Source organism: Camelus ferus, chromosome 15 (assembly GCF_009834535.1).
Source record: "Camelus ferus isolate YT-003-E chromosome 15, BCGSAC_Cfer_1.0, whole genome shotgun sequence".
NCBI classification, from domain to species: domain Eukaryota; kingdom Metazoa; phylum Chordata; class Mammalia; order Artiodactyla; family Camelidae; genus Camelus; species Camelus ferus.
Window position 1 is genome coordinate 9,288,381 of NC_045710.1, and position 21,940 is coordinate 9,310,320.

The 21,940-nt window shown below is 42.7% G+C and overlaps 3 long non-coding RNA genes across 3 annotated transcripts in view; 2 read left to right on the top strand and 1 right to left on the bottom strand.

The window, feature by feature from the left end:
- The window catches only part of LOC116668894, a 114,215-nt gene that overhangs the window by 18,798 nt on the left and 73,477 nt on the right, over positions 1–21,940 (bottom strand). The gene's annotated exons all lie outside the window — the stretch shown is intronic.
- Positions 3,329–21,940, top strand: part of LOC116668893 — a 60,145-nt gene continuing 41,533 nt past the window's right edge. The window contains exon 1 of the long non-coding RNA XR_004326126.1: positions 3,329–3,630. This is a non-coding gene — a long non-coding RNA (uncharacterized LOC116668893). The remainder of the gene's footprint in view (positions 3,631–21,940) is intronic.
- Positions 11,112–18,423, top strand: LOC116668896. The gene is made up of 3 exons (XR_004326129.1): positions 11,112–11,429; positions 12,756–12,762; positions 18,414–18,423. It is a non-coding gene; the product is annotated as an uncharacterized LOC116668896 (long non-coding RNA).

Genomic DNA, 21,940 nt, shown 5'->3' on the forward strand with positions numbered 1-21,940 from the left:
AGGACTGTGGCCAAGAGAAAAAGGAAGGTCATTGGAGGGGGAAGTGGAAGTAGACTGTGACCGAGGGAAACCCCTTTAGGGCTATGTTTCGATGCTGATCTTACAGTTGGAAGTGGCTCACAGAACTTTGCAAAGTGAGTGAAGCCTCTTCACGTCCGCCCGGAAGAGCCCAGCGTGGCTCTCTGTCCTCTGCGCCTTGCTGTGCGACGTCTCTGGCGGGTCTGCGTGTGGCTTCACGTGTCCTTCGCTTCCTTTCCCAGGGCACAGCCTTGCCCAGATTGAGTTTTGCTGACGAACGATTCTCTAAGGCCTGATTTCCCTATTATCTAAATAAGAACACTCGGTCTGATTCATCCCGGGATCCAGGCTCTAAATATGCCTTTAGAAGAGCTGACAGTTATTCTGAGCTGACGGAAGTGGGGACTGGGCCCTGCCTTTCCTCCAGCGATCAGTATTAGCGTCAGTCCCTGATGTACTAATGTTTGGGTCCTGTCAGGCAACACCAGCGTTTCAGCATCAGAAGACTTCAGGGTATTTGGTCCTTCCAAATGGTGGCAACTACTCAGAAGCAGTGTTTTTAAAATGCCATTTCTATATTCATATAGAGACACAGATATATTCCCTGCCACCCCACCCCCAGAAGACTGATAACCTTTCCTGTACCAGAACTTGCTGGGTTTGGGAGCCATTTGGTACGTAGGCTGCAGCACCCTTGGAGGGGGACTGCAGCGGCGGGGAGCGTGCCTTGGAAGTTCTCTTCACAGGAAAAGTAGCAGGAGAGGGACAGATAATCCCCAGAAGAGGGCCACAGGGTGACACTGGAGGAGGGGAAGATGGAGGATTCAGAGAGCTTCCATCAACATTCTGTGAAGACAGACGCTGTTTTGACTTGATAGCATGTGTTCAGTCCTAGGAACTTCAAACCCTGGCTCTCTTTACGAAGAAACGAGAACAGCTTAAGCTCCAGAGGAGGAGGAGAGGAAGCACTAAATTCCTCCATCATTAGCTGTTGTATTCATTTCCTAGGGTTCTTCTAAGAAATTACCATAAACTGGCTGGCCCTCGGGGACTCTGGCTAGAACCGTTCCTGGCTTCTTCCCAGCTGCTGAGGGTGGCCAGCCATCCACGCGGTCCTGGCCTTGCAGCTGCATCACTGCGAGCTCTGTTTCTGTCCTCATATGATGCTGTCCCTGCGTGCCTGTCTTCTATCATCCTTATTTCCAAATAAGGTTACTTACTATCTGAGGTTCTGGTGGTTAGAATCCAACATACCATTTTGGGACACCCCCACCCCAACCCCAGTTCAACCCATATTAGCTACCCAGTACGTTTGAGAGATTTGGCTCATAAAATCCAAGAAATATGTGGCTTGGGCCTTACGAAGTCATCAAATCAAGCACCTCCTTCTCCCCACCTCTCCTGACATCCGAGGAGCGTGGGCATGCATCTTCCCAAAGGTGCACATGCTTCTGCAGGCTCCCAGTTTTGTCGTCTGAGTTAGGGCAGCAGCATGGAGTAGATGAGTGATCCTCAGAAGTTCACTGCACGGGATGCAGAGCTGCTCAGAGGGCGAGCTGCAAATTCCCATCTTCGGGACCTCAAGCCCTAGAGATGCTGTAGGTTATTCGGTTGCAGGTGTTCAAGTGGCTACATTTTGGGAAACACCTGCACGGAGACTCTGAGTAAACTGAACTTGAATTTAGGGTGAAGCGCTGATTAGCTGTGTGCCTGGCTAGTGAGAAGGCTGTCTAAGCTTTGGCTGCTTTTCTTTCCTAATCCGGAAAAGCGGTTAACCACACATAATATATGGAAGCATTTTAAGAATTAGAGAGATGTCAGCAGAGCCCAGATAATCCTCCAGCCTCTTCATGTTGTAGGGGAAAATATCTTGCCCTTCCTCCTTCAGAGGTGCCCTCCTTCCTCCTCAAGTCTCTCTGGGAACCCCTGGGGCTATTTTCCATGTAACCAAGGCTACCGTGGGGACCTCTGCAATACTGCTTCTGCTCTGGAACAACGTCAGCAGCCGCATCACTGTTTGCTGTCACTTGGCTTGGGCGGAAACCCCTGCTGATGCCATCAGGCTGGCTACAGGGATCAGCCTTCGGCCCACCCGGTGGTCCTTTTCTAACGTGAACCCCCGATGTCACTTGGGCAGTGTTCTCACCACTGACTCTGCCATGAAGATGCTCCTGGACTACGGATACTTACCCCCCAGGGGCTGCCCTCTCCTGGCCACGGCTCCCAGCCCCGGGCTCTCCTGGCCCAATTTTAGTTCTGGACTTTGCCCCCAAGCGGCTGTCCATCACTGCCACTTGTTGGAATCCAAGTCTTCCCTCCCTGGATGTTTCCAGGCTGCTCCTCTAGGTAGAACATCCCTTTTTCATTTCCATTGTTATGTCTTTTGGGGAGTCCTATGCCGAATTTTGCTTTGGCTCCAAGAATTGTAGTTCTCCTTAGTCTCAGAGTGACCATGCTCTCCTCTTCTGCTAAGGAGCAGGATGATGATACGTTCTAGAGCTGAAAGCATTACTTCCCCTCAGCACTCGGTTCTGGGTACTGAGCTTTGCTAAAGGGGCCAGGTTACTTCTCCTCCACAGTTCATTTCTCCTCAGAGGTGGTGCACATCAGCCCCACGGTTCAGCATCATAGGACCTTCTTCTGAGACTGAAGACATGCACATAAATTTCTCCCCTCTAAACATGATACAGTGCATATTCTTTGCAAATTTCTCTGCTCATACAAATCCAGTGGGGTTTTTTTTTAATTTGATACTAGAATCTGAAACCTACCTAAAAATAGGCAAATTCACGATTTTCTCTGATCCACCGAGGCCCTGATTTCGATGCATCATCTGAGTTGTGTTTGGCACATAGTACGTGATCAGTAAATGATAGCTTCAGTGATTTTGTTACATAGTCACCTCAATTTTTAAAGTCTTTCTTACAGAAAGTCTACGTTTTCTCCCCTAGCCTTCATTCTGTTTCCTAGGCTGTACAGAATAAATTCATTTCTCTCCTACCAATAACGTTTAGGTTCTTAAATCTGGCTGAATTCTATAACAACAGTTGTTATGGAGGAAATCCAGAAACTCACAAACGTTGAATATACTTCATGTTACAGTGGCATTTCCTTTCCTCTACTTCCCTTTCCTGCGGTGTCAGGCCACGGGCTCAGCTCTTCTTTAAGGAGCTACAGGCGTAGGAAATTGTCTGATTGCCGGCGGAAGGGGATCTGCGAGAATCTAGTTCCAGATCCTTGTAGTTCAGTGCTTTTCCAGTCCTTACAGTCGCCCACATGACCTCGAGGGCATGACCAGAGAGGTGAGTGGGCCTGCTCGCCGAGTACCAGACTCAGCATATCCTTGGGGCCTGAGAATACGCAGTTCTAAGATGCTCCCTGTGCGATGCACCTTGCAAACCACGCGATCGCAGAAGCTTTCGGTTTGCGTCAGCGCCTTCACCGGAGGCTCCGCCCATCTCCCCGCAGGCTCCGCCCAGCTCCTGCTGATTGCAGCTCGGCGCGGACCCCGCCTGGGGTCTTCTCGGATAGGAGCTCGGCGTCCTCCTGCTGCAGGACTTGGAGGAAAAACAGAAGGACGCTCGTGTTCAAACCTGGCTCTACCTCCACCTGGTAAGTTACTTTCTGGCTTCAATATACTTATAAAATGGAGGCGGGAGCAGGGAGCATCTCTCAGAATGGTTTGGAGGACCAAAATTAAAGAAGCGCGCGTGAAAAAGCCGCGCACGGAGCAGGCTCTCCGTTGTGGGTGTTGCGTGAGTTAACCAGTGACAAATGCGGTCGCCCCTGCAAAAGGCTGGCCCTGGACTAGGTCCGTAGCCCCGGAGATAGAAAGGGGAAGATGGATTTCCCTGACGCTGTCAATGAAAATATGCTCGTATCGCTCAAAATACATGCTAAGTGAATAAAATACATTCAGACCTGAAAAGTACTTAGAAATGTGCCTAAGCCCAAATTTCACCATCTTTTTAGTGGCGTCGACAAAGGGATAAATGGCTCAAAACCTCTGTACTATTTGCTTGGTCTGGTCGTCCACATAGCAAACTCCTGCTAAGCAGAGCTGAGTAGATGTGCAGGTGCTTTTAATCAAAGCTTATAATCAATTTGCCTAAGAAGAAAAATGTGCTTTGGTCTTGAAAGCTGGATTATAAATCCTGGAGTGGGCGGGAGAGAAGTTTTTCCATGGAAACTGCATTTTTTAAGAACAATGAAGTTGAAGTGAGTCATGATAGTGATTGTGATTTTGTAAGAGTGAGGACAGAAAGGCTGGCGTTGACATTGGTTATAGGAAGATGGCAGAAGGCGAGGGGAAAAACACATGGTTTGGGCTGGGAACAATCTGAGTTTGATTTTTGTTTTTGCTACTGGCTGGTTGTGTGAAACTGAGTAAGTGATTTCATCGTCCTTCACTTTGGTTTTCTTATGGAACAGCTGATACTGTCACCATTTAAAAGTCTTGTGTTAAATATCTCATATAAACTGCCATAATACCTTCAACATGTTGCAGATACAATAAATCATGGAGTTAAGCTCAAAAAAATCTGATTGGGTGGCAAAACCAACTAAAGCTATCCAGCTTAAATATTGGCTGTGGGAAATTTTAATTTCCCCGATCTCTCAAATTCTGGCAAATTATAAAGTACTCTATTGCGGTGAATTCATTAAATGGGGGTAAAGGGAAGGCTAATTCTAGATTGAATATTGGCTGCAGGCAGTGTTAGTCTTTAAACGAGGGGCCATGATGTTGGTGTGGCTCTCATGCCTTGGTCGCTTATATAAATGAGCCAAAACCTAAGACAGAGTCCACTCACTTGAATCTGATAAAGAAACTTAAGAACAAGAAATCACAAATAGCCAACTAGGCGTCCCCAGTTAAGACAGCTGCTTAAGCTATAACTAAGCCAATAAACCTGGCCCCCAGCCCCTGATGATGAAGCATTCCTAACCACTTTTGGTTTGACATTGCCTGATTTGAATCAATGGATGCTCAAATAAAGTCTTTTGGTGAGGGACAATGAAAGGCACCGGGAGGGCATGAGGACTTTGGTGTATTGATTTGGCATATTGACTATATTAGGCTTATCTTCCCCAAACAACATCAATATTGTCAGGGAGAAAGAAATTTTCCTCTGTCCCTCTAGGTTCTTCTGGCTGGTCTGAGTTAAAATGACATGAGACAGATTCACAGGAGAAAATCAAACAAAAGTTTAATAACATATATACATGGGAGGGACCCAGGAAAACTGAGTAACTTTCCCAAATGTCTGAAACCCTCACGTTAAATACCATCTTCAGCTAAAGACAAAAGAGGATGTTGAGGGGAGTGGGTTGAAACTTGAAAGGGGCGGAAGGCAGTTGACATGGAGATAGAAAAGCAAATGTTTGGTAAATAAATGTTTACTGGGCCAGGCAGAAACAATGGGACACAGAGAGGAATTTTAACCAACAGGCTTTGCTAGGTTTTTCCCTGTCTACACACCTAATTAATACGCTATAGTTATCTATGGTGATGGCTCCCCTCCGGGAACTGATCCCCCACCTGCAGTTAGGGGGAAGGCCAGAGTTTCTTCCTGAGTCTTTTGGACCTTGACTGTTTTCAGCTCAAAGTAATCTGCATGCCAAAGAAACATTTGGGGGTGGCAAATGTGTCCCTCCCCTCCAGCAGAACGTGTCCCTCTTCTCAGTGTGCAGCATAAGCTCACAGCATGGAATGATGGGGAAAATTATTCTTAGTTCTTAAAAGTGTTCATGTGTGCTTTCTCTCTCTTTCTCACTTGCCTCCACTTCTTAATCCTTCATCGCATGCAGTTTAATCTGCTTTAAAAGTATGTCTTACGCAGCTGTATTCCATCCATGGTGCTGAATGCTAGGAGTAAAATGATTAATAAACCTAGGATTTTCCTGGAGGAAAAAAGACTCAGTCTAGTGGAGGAAACAAACACATAAAGAAATGATTAAAATATAGTCACGTACAGAAGCATTTAGATGAAAAAGCACAAGATGTATAGTGGCAGGTGCTTATGGATTAAAAAAAAAAGAGACTTCAAAAGAGGAAGCTGTCTTTTAATCACATGGTAAAGACCAAGTAGAATTTGCCAGTTGGATGAGAGAACAAGTATTCCTGGGAATGATTATGATGTGGGCAAAAAAGGCTTGAAGATGGTAAGCTTTGAATTTTTAGGGCACTGGGTGACTGGTTGAAATAAAGGGTGAGGCTGAAAATGTATTTTGCATTAGCTCTTGTGTGTTCCTGTTGTCTTTTTTTAAATTGAAGTATAGTCAGTTACAATGTGTCAATTTCTGGTGTGCAGCATAATACATACATATACATACATACATATATTTGTTTTTATATTCTTTTTCATTACATGTTACTACAAAATATTGAATATAGTTCCCTGTGCTATACAGAAGAAATTTGTTTTTTTAATCTATTTTACATATGGTAGTTAGTATTTGCAAATCTTGAACTTCCAGTTTATCCCTTCCCATCCCCTTCCCTCACCTCGTAACCATAAGTTTGTTTACTATGTCTGTGAATCTGTTTCTGTTTTGTAGGTAAATTGTTTAGTGTCTTCCTTTTTTTTTTTTAGATTCTGCATATGAGTGATATCATATGGTATTTTTCTTTCTCTTTCTGGCTTACTTCACTTAGAATGACAATGTCCAGATCCATCCAAGTTGCTGCAAATGGCATTATTTTATTCTTTTTTATGGCTGAGTATGAGACACACCTGGGGGCTAGGGAAACCCTTTAGGCAGGTGTCCGGTTAGTGATTAACACTTAACATCTTTCTCAGCCTGAGGCAAGAGGCCTGTGCCAGCAGGAAGCTCTCTGGCTTTGCCCTCCTCTTCATAACTATTCCTAACTTGCAAGCAGACCTCCCTACTGCTCTGTTGGAACCTCACCGTTTAGAATTTCTCTGGCTCCGGAAATGCGCGAGGGACGGATCAGAGGGACGCGCTGAAAGAAACCCCACGACACAGAAGTTTTCTGAAGAGCTGTAGGAAACAGGTTGCTGAGGTTCTAATGAAGGCAGCAGCATTAGGCAACAGATGAAGGGGGTGAATTGGTGAACATTCAGGAGACACAACCGATATAAAGTGGTAACTGGATGTGGGTTGCAAGGAAAATGGAAATACATGACTTGTACGCTTGGGTGAAAATGATGAGACTAAGACAGGGAATGACTATACCTGATGTATTTGTCTTAATTGTTATTTATTTTTCAGCCTTCTCAAGAGAATTGTCCTCATCTGTTTTCCCTTAAGTCCTTGAACCCAGTGAATGGGGAAAAAAAATTACAGCCGCTTTCCGATCGATCTGGTTAGATACAGGGCAGAACTTCTAAGTGTGCACACATCCCTCTAACGAAACTGCCTTTCACTTGGAGACCTCAGGCCGGTGAGGGGAGGGTGCCTGGTAACATGGGAGGCAGCCGTCTGATTTTACCTCCCGGTTTAGTCCGGCAATAACTCACCAGCTATGGCCAGTGGTGTGTCACAGCCGCTGTTGTCTTTATAATTACGTTTACTCAAGTGGTCAAGTGGGTGTGACTGCCAAGTGCTCCCTGCCTCTGGCGTCTTTACCTGTGAGGTGGATGGAGCGGTTCTCAGGTGCCCTTACAAACCTGTTATAAATTACTTTCACTGAGCTAAGGTCAAAGGCAGGGGAAGAACAGAAAGTGACAACACTGAGGATTTATAGGACCCCTGTCCTCCAAGGAGACCAAGTACTTCAAATATATGATCTAATCTGCCCTCCTCTGATGCCCGGGATGTGGAGGGCTTGTGGGGAGGCAGCAACGAGAGGCAGGTCTGAAGCCTTTGGTTAGCAACCTTGAATTATCTATAAGGCCAAATGCTTTCCTTCTCTCTCGTTTTCTTTAGGTTTTTCTGTTTTTGTTTGGGACACTGAAGCTGACTGGCTTTTTGTTTCCCTCCTTCAGTTTGAAGGGGCTGAGCAGGATGGTGAGAATGATTCCATATTTAATGAGGTGCCTTTGATTCAGTCCCTTGAGGAAGCAACATGCTGATATGATACCAAAATGTACATTAATTATCAGGCTAAATAAACAAGCAAACTGTGAGGTAGAGAAGTCTATGATGAAGTTATTTCTGAAAAGGAAATTAAATATTGAAGATAAATGATTACGGCTGGAATACATCCCCAAGATTGGTTTTTATGCATTTGTGTTCTCCCAGGGTTACGTGAAACTAGTGAGTGGGAGTTCTATCTCATGCTGCTCCAAAGACAAGGAGAGGTTTTAAAGGAAACCGTGGCTGATGGTACCCATCGAGTTGTCCAAGGTCACGCAGGAAGCTGATGGGAGCCGGGACCTTATCCCAGGCTTCCTCACTTTCCTTCTGGGTTTCTTTCTGTGCACTTTTGTGTGCGGCCCCTTCTGCTCTGCCTGAATGTGGCTTCTGTTGCCATTTGTTGCTAATGGTAGAAAGAAATACCACGACGGCAAAGGAGAGCAATAACAGGATTAGAGGAATGACACAGGAGAAGAGATTACAGGAATTTAATCTGTTACATGCTGCTCTGGGCAAAGGAGATAAAAGGGAGGACTATTTACAAATTGTGCAGGGTTGCAAGGGGAGGGAGGATCTGGGGAGCCCAGACCTGGCAGTGGGGAAATGAGCCTTGTCAGGACTGGGGCTTTCAGAAAAATCCCCCGGGGTGGCAGGAGCGGGCTGAAGACAAGGCAAGCGTCTTTCAGCAGCGGAATGAACTGCCCCTGGGGAAGACTAAATTACCAACGGGGCACCGTTTTCCTTTTAGCTTTTAGCATCCAGCTGATGGAGGTCAGACCCGGAGTGAAGATACTGGCAGCCAGTACCTTTCCCCTTCTCGGGGCTGCGTTAATTGAGCTCCCTGGTCTCCCTGCATTAGATGGAAATTCTGGAAGCTCCATCCTGCATGTGGGTAGGGAGTGTGCCATCAAACAATTGCGTGGAGCCCTAGTATTTTCAGAGACAGGCTTCACATAACAGGCTGATGTATTTTATTTAATAAACCTCCTAATCTATTCTAAATTTCCATCATGTTCCTAACTCACAGCTTCAGAATGCAAAACGTGGCATACTGTTTATGCCTAGCGATGAAAATGCATGTGACCAAGGTATTTTCACCCTGGGACAGCTAAATCTCCTGAAATGGACTTAAATTTTATTTTAAAGATAAAAAGTGTAGAATGGCATTAATTGCATAAAATGCTACACGCATCAGAAATCTGGGGCGTCGCCTGGAGCCAACCCATCATGACGCAGAGTGGCTCAGAGAGCTCTGCCCTTCACACAAGGCTGCACAAGAGTGATGGAGCTGAGGAGGGAGGAGCTGCTCACCAGATCATCGCGCCTTTCTCTGCCTCACTTGCTCTGGCATGCCCGGGGGGGGGGGGGAGTAATAACTAAAAAGATGCTATTTTAGTTAAAACACCATAGTTTCATATTTTGGAACGATCGTTCTCTTAGTCTTTATTAGTTCTTAGTGAAAATTGTAATGTTCAGTTTGAAATGGAAACTACCCAATTATATCTATAGCACTGTTGATGTAATTGTTCAGCAGTAGTGTGATTAGTGTAGAAATATGGAGCTTTACTTAGTCACGAGAAGCCAGGGATAAAGCCTGAATACAGAGCTTTCCCTGGAGTGGGGTGCATTGATTTGAGAGCTCTGTTGAATGGTATTTCTTTTAGAAATAGCAATGAGGATCAAACTGAACTGGGTACAGAAAGTAAATGCAACCCTACCTAGATTTTTGCAATTACACAAAACCTTGATTTTTAAGAAACGTGCTGATGATTTAAAAATATTTCTAAAGCATACCTCCAGCGAAGCAGTTTAAACCAGTAGTAACCTTTAATGAAATGAATTAAACTATAATCTGATGGATAATTCCAACAGAAATTAAGCTGTGGTTATCAGAATGTTCTCTAAAACAAGCTGAACCAATTTAATGGTGGCAAGTAAAAGCGCTTTAGAACTTGATTTTGTTTTTCTTTTTATATAGTTCCCTGCGCTACACAGAAGAAACTTGTTTATCTATTTTATGTATAGTGGTTACTATCTGCAAATCTTGAACTCACAATTTATCCCTTCTCACCCCCTTCCCCAAGATACAACTTGATCTTATAAAATGAAATTATAAGAAGCAAAGCAATTACCAAACAAGTTTATATAAATATAATATAGTTATTAAAAACAAAAGGAAAAGTAAAGAAAAAAGCAGACCAGCTAGATAAAATAGCATTCCTCAATGAGTCACATGTTTAAAAAAAAAAAAAAAAAAAGGACCAACAGAGAAGAGCATGCCTGAAGGTTTCCTTCTTTAGTATTCAGTGTTTGAACTCATGTCGTATATATTTGGGGGATGTTCCAAAGAGAGCAAGGATTGGCCTTATTCTCCAGTTTTATAAGAGGAATTTCTTACAGGTGAACTTATTTTGGTGTCACTGAGAGCCGGTGAGCCTACAGTATGTGGATGCTTTTTTTAGCTCAAGGCTTTAAGGTCAAATAAACATTAGTGTAGAAGGACCTCATGTTTGAAAATGAGCTCTCTGTAGTCTGTTAACACGGACATGTGATATTCGCAAAATACAAAAGAATATCTCTGATGCGTGTCTTCACATCCTCCAAATTAGGGTTTCGGTGAAACATTAGCTGAGCAGTTGGTGAGTCTTCCCCTGTTCCGGTTTTACTTTTCTTCTGTTTTCATTTGGACTTTGTGGCTGACTGGTCTATTTCTATGTCCTACATTAGCCCATGTTGGACCTGGTTCATGATATCAATATGGACTGTAAAAGCTTTTGTCTCTCCAGTGCAAAGCCTCAGACTTTGTTGTTTTTTATTTATTTTAACTTCATTAGTAGAATTTTTTTCTTCCAGCTTGATTGAGATAAAATTGGCATCCAGCACTGTGTATGTTTGAGGTGTACAGCATAAGGATTTGACTTATGTCAGGAAATGATAATCACAATAAGTTTAGTGAACACCCATCATCTTGTATAGATACAAAAATTAAAGAAATAGGGAAAACAATCTTTTTCCTTGGGATGAGAATCTATAGGACTTACTCTTAGCAACTTTCATTTATAACACACAGTAGTGTTCATTATAGTTCTCGTGTTGTACATTACAGCCCTGCTACTTATTTATCTTGTAACTGAAAGTTTGCACCTTTTGAATACGTTTATCCCGGGCTCAGACTTTAAAATTGAGTTTTCCTATAACATCTTGCTTGTATGTGGCGTCTGAAAAAGCCAAGCTCATAGAAACACTGTAGAATGGTACTTGTCAGGGGCTGAGAGGCAGGAGAAACATGGGAGATACTGGTCAAAAGGTAGAAACGTCCAGTTATAAGATGAGTAAGTTCTGGGGAGCTAATGTGCAGCACGGTGACTATAGTTAACAATACTGCCTTACATACTTGAAGATTAGAAATAAAATTAGAGAATAGATCTTGAATGTTCTCCCTACATAAAAAAGATACATGTGATGGATGTGTTAACCAACCTTATTGTGATCATAACTCCACAATACATAGGTGTGTCATGTCATCACATTGTATACCTTAAACTTACACAATGTTATATGTCAGTTATCTCAATAAAGCTGGGGGGAAGAAAAGAGCCAAAAAAATACGACAGTTTTCCTCAACTGCCTGTTGACTACTAGTTGATTTCATTATCCTGCTTCACATTGATGCAAATACGGAAAATAACTGAATGTATCTCTTTCTATGTGGATGATCTGTGCTTGCTGCAAAGAGCCAACCTTTCAGTACCATTTTCTGATGAAAAGAAATTTATAAAGCTTCTTGATTTAGGTAGGAGAAAATGACTTCTTCCTAAAAGGACTGTAGTCACTTTCTTTATCCCACTAAAAAAAAAGTAACAGTGATATTATCTACTATGTCCCAGGTACTGATACGTGTTTAATATGTGGAACTGGTCCTGGAATAGCAGGAAGTCAATAAACATTTGCTGAGATAATGAATAATAACCACCTCTTAACAACTAGTGACAACCATGTAAATGAGTGGCTGTCAGTCTCTTTTTCAACATGAGGAGAGGAATTTGGAAAAGATAGATATTTACTAGAGTTTACAGTCATAAAAAAGCATAGCAATACAATGAAACTCTGCTCTTTAAAATATTTTCACTACTTATTTATGGTTACATCATTTAGATTTCCTAAACCACTGCTGGTCCTGATGTTCAGCAGACGCTGACCGTTTACCAAAATTATGAGTGATGGCAAATTGCCATTTGAAATCTTTGAACATTTATCTTAAAAGTAATCACAAACACTCTGAAACCATCTATATCTCTACTCCACTTAGTCAAAATCCATGCAGATTACACTTAGGGAGATTCTTTTTTTATTAACAAATTAATACCATAATACATAGGAGAGTGAAGAGTGAGTAGGAGCTGCTCCTAAGCTCCTGTAGTAAATTTTGAAAACAAGGAATAATTGTCAGTTAAAGAATTTCATGAATACTCTCAATAGAGAGGGACCTGACTTGATAATTTAAAAAAATCATGTGTGTGTGTGTATATATATATATGTATATGTATTCCTTTATATTTTCTGTTCTTTTCTAGTAAAAGAGGATGAGAGAATGAAATTTGAATGTAGAAGTAATTAATCTATTCTGAACTTATAAAGATAAGTAGTGCTACTTCTGCACTTCGAGGAAAATACTCTTAATGTGGATGAGTTGCAAGGAGATCAGTCTGAATTCTTGAAAAGTCAAAAGCATTTTCATAGCAAAATAGGGAGAATTTGTTTCGTCAAGTGAGTCTCCTGATGGAAAGATGTTCCCGCGGCCTCACTCCTTGCCGACTTCTTCCTCTCTCCCCCACCAAAAACAGCTGTTTCCTCGTGGCAGTGGGCCCGCTGTTGCCCACAGCTGTAAAAGCAGCCTCTTATTAGCTAATCAATTATTAGAATTGATTGGTAAATAAGTGCTCTCTATAACCAGGGGAAGGAAATGACATTCTATAGATTTCTCTCATTCCTCATTATGTTTGTAAAGTAATTTGGGTTTGACTCCTGCCTGGGCGCACAACTTTGCTCAGTTTGCATTTTTCTCGCCTGACAGCTTTGCAAGGGCAGAAGCTTCCCAGTCCCTCCTCACGGTCCTGGCGCAGGTGATTCTGCCTGGAGCTCGGTCTTCCTCTGACAACTCTGATCACTCGTTTCTAAGTTTCTCTTGCTTTCTCTCTCCTGGTTCAAAGAAGTCTTAGCTGTAGCTGTTGACTGCTCAACTGAGTCTTAAATGATGGGTTGGGGATGACCAGGGAAATGTGTGGGAGAAGTAGGGGCTGGGCTGACTTTGTGGGCCCTCGGCATTTTTGTCTTCATAGGCAGCTTCCTCCATCCGCCTTTCTCCTCCCCCTCTCCCCTTCCCCCAGAGGGAGAGTGAGAGATACACACACACATATAATGTGATATATATATATGATGGTATAAAGATGACTATAATCCAGGCTTATTACATTGACTTCTTTTCTGATGTTAAAAGAAATGAAAATGTTTTCATGGCCCCTAAATGTACTGTGGACTCTATGCACTGGGACCACTGAGGGTAAGGAATAGGTCAGCCCTGATGCAAAGAGCCATGAGGGCTTCTTAAAGAAGTACAGCAGAGTAAAGATGAGGTGGGAAGGAGGGGAAGAGTGAAAATCATTTCTTGGCAGCGCAGGCGGGATGGGCCACGACAGCCTGGCCGAGGGGATTGGCATTTCCCTAAATGTTAGCCTGTGGCTGAAAATGCGATACTCAGCCGACTCAACAAACACTCGATAAGATTCTTTTTAATATCAAGGAGCCTTTGTGAATGATCTCATTTCGTTTTTACAGTGGCTCCATGATCATTGCTGCCTTCTTTATTTACGGATGAAATAGTGAGACAGGGAGGAGGGTCAGACTCAGATGGTGAGGAATGTGCCCAGGAGCTGAATGCTAATAAGCACCCAAGAGCCTTCTGATGTAGATGGCCCGCGGGCCACACTTAGAGAAACTTTGAGTTTCGTGCGTTGGTTTGTTTCCTGGCTCAGAGTCACTTGTGTGTGAGGCGGTGAATATCAGTTACCTCTCTGAATCTCCGAGTACTGGTCTCTTCATCTGTAGCGGAGAGGAGGATCACCTACAAGGATTGCTGTAAGGATCACAGGAGGTAAAGCAGATTTAAATACTGTCAATTATAAAACACTGAATGAACTTTTCATTTCTTGGCTTCAGGCCTTTTGTGGAATGGGTGTGAAACATAAATATAGATAAACATATGTTTATAACTAAATATATAAATTTACATATAATACAGATTATTAGCGATCACCTTCTCTCTCCCCTCTCCCTCTCTGCCTCTTTCTTCTTCTCATTTGCAGAAGGCTTGGGACAGACACCAAGAATACAGCCCAGACTGCTTTGAGAGATTGCCCTTGTTCAGACATAAAAAGGGCTTTGGTGAAGTAAGGGATTCAGCGTGGTTTTTGCTATTTAGTTTGGGAACTGGCTCTCATTTTAGCTCTGGGAGCCCAGTACACTTGCTGTTAACTAACCAACATGGAAGAAGAGCAACATTTTAACAACCCCATATGTGCGCCTCTTCTTTTGGGAAAAATGTACGTACATCGAAGGGGCTTCAGACAACTTTTGTTCAATCGGTGTAAGGATCTCTGACCTCTGTCATCAGAAGAACGTGACAAGAAGGTTAGAGTGCCAATAACTATGGGGACATAATAGCAGAGAATAAAATTAAGAACATGAGGAAAAGGTTTTATTTTTAAACATTGATCGTCTGGTCTTTGTCTCAGGGAAATTTCAAAATGGTTCTTTGAGATCAGGGCTAGATACAAGACTATTTTAAATGCACGTGGGTTTTTTTGTGTTTTTTGGTTTGTTTTGTTTTGTTTTTTTTAAGACGGGACCAGCTAATCCTCCCCCAGGGACCTACTCACAGTCTGTTAAACTTTTAAAGAACATTTCATGGGGCTTTAGAGCCTGCTGCGCTCAAAGAGGCACTTTTATGAAAGCTGCTTATGCTCTGAATTGATAACGATGTGGTTCGCAGGCCAGCATTTTGAAACTCTATCCCCAAGTGAAAGAAGAATAAGCACTAATTTCAAAGTTTCTGTGGGTTTTTTTCCCCCAAAGAGTGTGCTTATTTACATAAACTTTGACCACATCATTGTGCTGCATGCTGTATTTTTATTTTGAAGTTTCAGACTGATGGTGCTGTACTTATCTGTATCTTTCCAAACATTTTTCAAGAGTTTATTTCTAGGGCACTTTCACAATAATTCAGAAAGGGAGAGGTGGCACATGATCTCTTCTCCTATTACACACTTAAGGAGCTGGAGGCCCTTAGAAGGAGATGCTCCTCTTACCCAGCCCAACTTGCTCTCCTCACCCGCCGTGCAGCAAAGCCACTCTACTGACACCAGGTTGTGATGAAGGAAAGTAGAGTGTTTATTGCAGGGCGCCAAGCAAGGAGAATGGGCAGCTCATGCTCAGAAGACCTGAACTCCCTGCTGGCTTTCAGGGAAGGATTTTTAAAGGCAACATTTGAGATGAGAGCTGCAACTCATGGACTTTCTTCTGATTGGTTGTTGGTGAGGTAACAGGGCCATGTTTCAGGAATCACCAACCTTCTGGTTCCAACCAGCCTGGGGTGTAGGTGCTTGTGGTCAAACAGGTAGTCATCATTCTCCACCTGGATGTGGGTCTTAGTTTCTGCAGAACAGCTCAAAGATACACATCAGATTGTTATGCACAGCCCCTGAGGAGGAACTAGGGCTCTGTTCTATGGCTGAACTATTGTTTAAGCTGTCGTTTCTTTTCTTGCTTGACTACTTTTCCTTTGTTCCTGTGTTCCCTCATTTCTTCAATTAGTAACTGCTGGAGTTTGCTCTTTGGAACTCAGGAAAGGTCTAAGAGACTAAAGCCTTTTTCTACAAACAAGAAACAGGGACACAGAGGAACTTTTGTACCCAGAAGGGCCCCACAGGGTGCTGCTTTTTCAATCTTTGCTTAATGTCACAGAGTTTAATGTCACTAGCTGGGACTAGAAGCTGGTTGTCTTGATCCTCACAGACATGGCTGTGGTTGGAGATGTGGTTTGCAGTGGGGACGGGAGGACCTTCAAAGTAGATGCCCTCCCAAGGCCCAGCCTAGAGTTCACTTCCTGCTTCTTCTCTGCCTCTGCAGGAGACCCAGCCAGCCAGTTCTCTTCTTTTGCATTGGTGACTGGGGTTGAGGCCTGTTTATCCCTGCTTGTCAGTAAAGGTGGTTCAGGTCTCTCAGCCTTGAGTGGCCTCCAACTTGCAGGATGACATCGGGAAGCTTAGGAGCACAAGGTAGAAAAGGGCTGTCTCCACCTGCTTCTGCTTTGCCTCACTCACAACTCCAGGTTTTAGTCTGCTCCTTCTTCTGGGCTGCCAGTCCACAGGGCGAGCATCTCCAGTCAGCTCCAAGACCTGAGGCAGGCCCCATGCCCCTGTTACTGTCACACTGGGTCTCTGCAACTTCTGACCCTCCCACAGAGGACACCTGGACAGATTGGAAAAACTGTAGCTAAGCATTCTCTGCACTGGAGGAAATGGTACCCATTTAAAAACTCCCCAGGGGCTAATTCTCCTTCCCTCAGGGGAAGAAATGGGCTTCAGGCATTCTAACGCTTTTTTGTTTTTCAACAAGTAATAATTTTGCTTCATTCAAACAACAGAGGAACTTGAAAAGTTCGTCAGTTTGGTTGCAATGTTTGAAAGGTATATTAGAAACGGTTTTAGCTCTGGGCAGGAAAACATGTTTTGACAGTTCAGAACTGAGTCAGACCTGCATTTGAGTATGCACTGAACCTCCAGTTCAAAAAAAAAAAAAAGATTCACTTTTCAGTGGCCAAATGTGGAACTATTCCAACATTTTTTTTTTCCCTTCTCATCTTGGCTTTTATAAAATGAAAAGCTGCAACTTTAGGGCTCCATAATAATTAACCTCAAACTATTCAGAAATGTTGTCATATTCCAAATAGTGATGCCTTTGGGGTTAAATGCTGAATTTTAATTCATTGTAGGGTAAAAATTGGATTTTACTGATTGTTAATCTTAAAAAATGTGCATGTGTGAAGAATATGAGATTCAGAATCAAGGCAAGGATTTTGCTCCTGGCTTTGCCACCTACTAGCCCTGTCCCTCCGGGTAAACTCATTTATACTCCCTGGGTCTTAGTGATGTGAACTGGGCCCATTATGTCTGCTTCAAAGACTTGTTAAGATTTTATAACATAATATATGTGGAATGTGTAATCTGTAAAATACTATAAAAATATTTAGGTAATATTTACCTTTGCCCTTCCCAAAGCAGGAGCGATTTGTGGTGTAAAAATCTGTGTTTTGAGTTTGATACTTCCCTAATCCTCCATGAACTGGGTCAAAGGTTCTTGAGAAAACAACACATCACAACAGTTCATTTCCATTCATTGATGATGGAATCAGACAATTTCATATTTTATGTCAACCTGCAGCGTTGTTAGCCCCATCTGCATTTGGGGATTATACACTCAGAGTATGAGAACTAAGGTGTCTTGCAGATACCGTGTTCAAAGCCTTCCTTATGGATGTGTTGGTTGAAGCCCAGAGAGGGTGAGCAGTTGCTTGGAGGCACCAGCCTGCTCTCAGTTGAACCAGGGCACCAATGCTCAGGTCCCCAGTCTTCTGCCTCACAGCTCACCAGACCTGTGTCCACTGTGGTTTTAGAAAGGGGGAGAGGACAGCTGCGGCGGGCGTGAGTTTACAACTGCACTTCCTTAGGGACTGGAAGGCAAGTCCTACACTTCTCAGTTTGCCTAGCGTCCCCTCCGATACTTGTCTGGGATTCATTCTTACATTCTCTATAGGGTGGTTTCCAGGATGGGACTTTGTACCACAGAAAGAGAGCTCTGCCCCCAGCTAGCTGCTGACGTCAGGACAAGCCATTTAAATGATGTACCCGGGCTGAAACCCAGGATCCGCACCTATGGTTTTCTGCAAGGCTTAAATGCAGTAACTTACATGCAGCATATGGGATAAGGTCTGATAATGGTAGATGCCAACATTTGTTATTTGACTGAAGGTTTTCAACTTCATCTCCATCTCCTTTGGAGGAATGACTTGCTCTTAAAATAAGGGAGGTTTCTGTTTGCTTGTCTTCTGTTTTATTTTTGTAACTAGAAGTGAAAATGTTAAATATTCTCAGAGGCAATGGAGGGAAGGACCTCAGAGGTTGCCTTCTTAAATTCTTCATCCACAGCTGGTCACGTCCACACTTAACAAAGGTCAGAGGGACAGGCAGCCGGCCCCTGGCTGACTGGGAGAGGCTGTCTCCAGATCTGGAGGTAATCAGGAAGAGCGTCTGACTTTCTGCTCCTGATTGAGGGAAATTTTCCATTGGCCTGCTGGGGCATTTCAGCAGCCAGGTGAGTTCCTTAAGTGCTTGCTGACAGTCCTTTGATAACAGAGACAGGGTCATAATTGTATTGAAAAGTTCCATGAAAGAGAATTTCTGAAAGGTGTCCCAAAACATCCTGTTTTTATGGCTAATGGGCCGCATTCAGGGTTTCTTCCAGATGACTGACGGCCTTCACTGGCATCTGCCTCTCTCCATTCTGATGCTGACAGAAAGAAAGGGAATGTCTTAGAGCCAGACCTGGCCACTAATGCAGTGTGACTCTGTTCTTCTTACAAAGGAGTAAAGTGCTGTGAAAAACAGGCCCAGCATTTGGAGGGTGTGATTCTCAGGTCTGATTCTTGGCGGCTGTGAGATCTTAGCATAGGCATATGGTTTAATATCTTTGAAATGCATTGTCCTTTCCTCTTGAATGGGGGTAATTACACAGTTTGGGGTAAGAGGCAGAATATGAGCCTTGGCCTCGAGTAGGGAGCAGGTCTGGTTCCTGCCCACAGTCCATACAGCTGGAGTTTGGAAGCAGGCTTGGTGAGTCATCGCTTGTCCAGAAAGGTACATCACGGTATTCTTTGGGAGGATCAAGTGAGATCATGTTCTAAATGGCACTAAATAAATGCATCAGTAACCATCAGGTTTTCCCTCCATTATACAGTGACATCATGGATAAATTACGTGGTGGGCGAGAGCACAGCACAAAACAGTAAGGGGAGAGTACCATTTTGATAAATTACTATCCTTTCAGAAGACGGAAAACAAAGGTTCTATTCTGAGTGCTACCAGATGCTTTACCAAAGGGTTTCCCTGGAGGTGATCAGCATTTTCTGTTTCTTTCTTTAGCAACAAAGTACCTTTCTTCTTGGTATCAGCTAGAGTCACCCTGAAATTCCTAAGAATACTTTCTCAGAATAGCCAGTCATGTTCGCGTTATTGAGTGTGTAGGCTCCCTTACAAAGTTGGATGGAGAAAATTATCTTTAATTGTCCAGGAATAAGGTTTAATGAGGCTCACTTTCAGAGAAAATTTGAAAAGAAGGCGACCCGGTATTTTTGGAGAGTTGATAACTAGAGAGGCAGAAGGCTTGGTGATTCTTTTTTCTTGATTTGAGGCTCCTGGGCTGCCTTCATTCCAGGACATGGATGCTGAGATTGCTAAGTGCTGTCAGCTGGGTCCCACATTCCGAAAAATGGGGTCATCCTTCCATGATGAACCTGGGACTTCACAAGCAGAAGTATTATCACAGTAGATGAACACCACCAGTCAGATTGTGTAGGGGAAACTCCAATAAAGACGCAGTGTGAACATAGGGATCTATGACAGTAAGAGACAAGCTGCAGTCCAGTTTAGTCCATGCTTGGCATTAGCAGAGGGGTTAGCTCTTTGGATCAAGCATGAAACTGGGGTTCTTGAACAACAAAAGAGATAGGGTACAAGTATTAATATTTAGAGGGGATTATTGGACTTCCTGCTCATAAGGAACTAGGGGTCCAGTGATTTGTAGGGAAAAGTAAAAGTATCATGACTTTATTTGTATTCTCAGTTTGTGGAGACTATTAACGTCGGTTGCTTTAGACTATTCCTTTAGATTTGTTTTCAGTGATGTCTTATTTCCAGTATAATTCTTACTCTCCATCCAAACTTTGAAAATTACACATGGCCCTGCACAGGGACCAGTTTCTTCATGCTGTCTTAGGAGAGCCTGAGATGCTGAGTGTCCCTACAGAGCAGCGGTGGGAGGGCTGTGAGGGAGACAGGTGTTCATTTTGAAGACTGCATGTGAGTTACTATCATTAGGAAGAGGGAAAATGAAAATAGGACCAAACTCTTTTCCACTGACTTTGACCTGACCTTCAGTTGGGTCTCCTGAGCACAGTTTTCTAAGCGATACGGTGTTTATTATATTAAAGAAATTACAAAAATAATACCTTGCACTATAATTGAAACTGATTCTCCTTTGATTCTCTTTGTAATTGTGGCACTTTATTTATAATTTAAAAACTATGAAAAAAGAACCTGAAATCAGAGAATACTCAATTTGCTTTTTGTACTTTGAATTTGATCGATTCAATTCTGAATTGCTTTTCTAAATATTTGAACTTGTAAATGAGAAAAAGTTTCACATTCAGAAAAAAATGGATTTTCAATCAATTTTAGAGTAATTGCTTGCTTGAGTTGGCAAGGAGTAAATTGCTCCAAACCTTTTAAATAAATCTTTAAAGTGATAAGGAGAGTTTTGCTTGCCAGTTCTCTCTAAGAATTAAATAAATAAATACAAATGAGATAGTTGGAGAATGGGCATGAAGTGATAGAAGATTTTTCCCAATTCAGGTGCTTTGGATTTAGGGATTTGGTACATACTGGTCTGGCCATATGACTATTTTGAATCAGACGGTAAACAAGAATTTTATTCTTTTAACTGTACTTTTGTGTGATTAACTCTTTTTTGTGTCATGACTGATTTATCTGATGAGGAGGATTTTTGCTTAATAAACTTTATTTTTTAAAGCAATTTTAAGTTCACAGCAAGATTGAGTAGAGGTACAGAGATTTCTCATTTTACCTCCTGTTCCCACAAATGCACAGCCTCTCTCATCATCAGCATCCCCACCAGAGTGGTCCATTTGATGAAACTACATGACACATCATAATCATCCAAATTCCATAGTTTACATTAGAGTTTGCTATTGGTTTTGTACATTCTGTGGGCTGCACAAATACATAACAGCATGTATTTACCATTATAATATCATACAAACTAGTTTCACTGTCCTGAAAGTCCTCTGTGTTCCACCTGTACATTCCTCTCTCCCCTCCCAGCCTCTGACAATCTCTGATCCTTTTATTTTCTCTGTTGTTCTGTTTTCCAGATTGTCATAAAGTTGGAATCACACAGGATCCTTTGCAGATTGGCTTCTTTCACTTAGTAATATGCATCTAAGTTTCCTCTGTGTTTTTTCATAGGTTGATTGCTCATTCCTTTTTAGTGTTGAATAATATTCCACTGTCTGGGTGTACCACAGTTTTATTTATCCATTAAACTACTGGTAGACATCTTGGTTGCTTCCAAGTTTTTGTAATTATGTACAAAGCTGCTATAAACCTTAGTGTGCCAGTTTTGTGTAGACTTAAGTATTCAGTCCATTTCAGTAAACACCAAGGAGAGCAATTGCTGGATTGTGGTAGGAGTATGCTTGGTTTTGTATTAAAAAAAAAATTGCAAAACCGTCTTCCAAAGTGGCTGTACTATTTTGCATCGCCACCAGTAATGAGATAGAATTCCTGTTCCACACCTTTACCCACATTTGATGTTGTCAGTGTTTCAGATTTTGGCCATTCTAATTAAGTATGTAGCGGTACCTTGTTTTAATCTGCATTTCTCTGATGGCAAAGATGTGGGGCATCTTTTCATATGCTTATTTGTCATCTATATTTGTGTGTGTGTGTGTGTGAGGTATTTAAGATCACTG